We start from the raw sequence: 2,590 nt of genomic DNA, 5'->3' as shown, positions 1-2,590 counted from the left end.
CAAGTTGAAGATCTAGACTCATTGTTGAAAATGATCAACGTAAAAATGATTTCGGTTTCTCTACCCTATAATTGTACTTTAATTGAGTTTGAATCTTCTAAGGATAGATGATTCAATTCTCCACGTATTCCTTCACCATACATTTTCGAGGGAGTTTTACTTATGAACATTAACAAGATAAATTAGATGTAAGCTTTCCTTCTAAATATGTGGTGGAAAAGTGTAAGGAAGCACAATCCTCCTAACTAATATACATTCATGGGAACTCTACCCTGCCAATTTTTAAAAGTGGGCCTTCTCCTAATTGTGTGGTGAAGAAGAGTATAATGAGGTCATTGAGGGTATTCCAAGATAACTTCATAAGTTATTCAAACAAACTCACTCTTCTGTCTTGGCATTAATTCCTAGATTTTTATATGCACCCCTCGTTGTATTCCTTTTTTGTTGGCATTTATTCCTCACTTTTTTTTATATGCACCCCTCGTTGCTACTCTAACAACTAATCTTCACTGTATCACTATAGATTTTTTTTTTTGTTGAAGTTACATCGAAAGCATATCTATAAATGTTTTAAACCAAGTAAAACAAAAATAGAATACCTTTGGCTGTGATTGAATGGATAATGAGATAACGATTTGATAAGAATGATATTTCACAAAACGACTATTTTAGATGTCTTGACTTATTCATAAATAAAGAAGATGATATAGAGAATGATGTTAATGATTATTTTAAGATCTTCACTCAACCATTATTTTGAAGATTATTTTGCATATTTAAAACATGGAATCAATCTTAGACAATATCAAAACAGATTATCAATCAATCAATCAATAATTAAAAAGTGATAAAAAGTGGACGACCTTAATACATTCTCATAAAATGATGATACCCTAAACATGACCCATAACCAAACCACACACAGAAAGAACTGAAAATGATACATTCGGGCCTATTAAAAAAAAGAAAGAAAATGATATATCGGGTAGGACTGGGATAAAGAGTATTGTTAAGTCAACCTGTGTTGGTCCATGGTGGTCTGTCATCTGGTTCTAGGTGTGTCTGGCCTGTGAGCTCTCCCTAGCTTCTCGATTTGTTGTCCCAGGAGCTGGGCTTGTGTACCTACTCTTCAGTTGAATAAAGTGTGGGTTACCAAAAACAAAAATCAACATGTGTTCGACTTGGTCCATCTCTGGTCTGGTCCAAGCTGGAGACCCCAAACTAGGTCGACTGGCTTAATCAATGGGGCACCTTCCCTGGCCAATCCATGGATCAGCCCCAACATTTCCTAGTCATTCACCTATGCAGCATCAAATGGATTCACATGTCTTAATCCTGGACGAACACGTGTAAAAGTGCCTAGCCGTTTATGTCAAAAGAAACAAGAACATTTGCCAGTCACACCCAAGAGTAACCATTACATCGTGCATTTACCCATCATCAGATCCCAGCCAACGATAACTTGACTTCTAGAAACATCCGATGCTAACTATGACAGATGCAAAAAACCGCCAGTAACTGTTTCTCAAAAAGCCATATGGATATATAATTAAACAACTTATGTGTGACTCGGGTGTCATTTTCTTCAAGCTCTAGCTATTTTCCATCATCGTTTTAAGCTTAAACCCTACAACTGAATATTTTCATTGTCTACTATTGATTTGGGTGTTGGAGGCGGTTTTCCGATCCACAATGATTGATCCACACCTAACCCCCTGTTTCCTTATGTCAACAAATTAAATACATTATAAACTAGTCTTAGTCAATTTGATTCTAAACTTAGTAAGTCTAACCCGTCTAGTATATCGAAAAACAAAAAAACGGAGATTTATAAAAACCAATCTATGCAAGGCTCTTTGAAATCAATAAAAAAGGGATTTCAAATATTGATCTGAAAATGGGTCATAGTATGGGGTAAATTCATTTTCGTCGCCAAACATTTGAAAATCTTTAATTTTTGGAGTTTGGATTTTTTATTCATCTGGAGAGGAAATTTTTCATCCATATAGTTAGATTCACGACACCTATAAAATTTAAAAACAAAATCATAGTTTCTATGAAAATTTTGAAAAATGTAATAATGCAAATATTCTCTCTCCCTCACTCAAAGCAAAATTTTATTTATAGATTGAAGGCATGTCATTAATCCAACTTTGTGGGTTGAAAAATTAGTCATTATGTGAATAGAGAATCCAGTCTCAAATCTTTTTTGGGCCGTAGATGAAGAGGAGAAAGAATGAGAGGGGAGATTAGCGTTTGTTATTCCCTTTATAGCTACAACAAGATAGGGTTAGGTCATTCTTTTATTAACTTAACTCTGATCTTAAATACTGTACCTGAACTTTGAACAAGATAGGGTTTGGGTGATGGGACGAATTAAACATTCAACCTTGGTTTTATTATTAACTCTAACAACAAAAAGATAAAACAACTTGAAATCGCATAGTGTGGATCTAAATACCTTGTTGAGTTGTTTGGATAAGAATTTCAAGCCCAAAATGTTGCAATTCTATTTTGAGGAAGTCATGATATCAAACTTGCACGAGCAAATTACATACACACTCCCTACATTTGTGAATTATTAATTTTA

Source organism: Hakea prostrata, chromosome 1 (assembly GCF_041222555.1).
Source record: "Hakea prostrata isolate BN-2017 chromosome 1, UWA_Hpros_2, whole genome shotgun sequence".
Lineage (NCBI taxonomy): Eukaryota > Viridiplantae > Streptophyta > Magnoliopsida > Proteales > Proteaceae > Hakea > Hakea prostrata.
The sequence above is the reverse complement of the archived record's forward strand: the minus strand, read 5'-3'. Positions refer to the sequence as shown.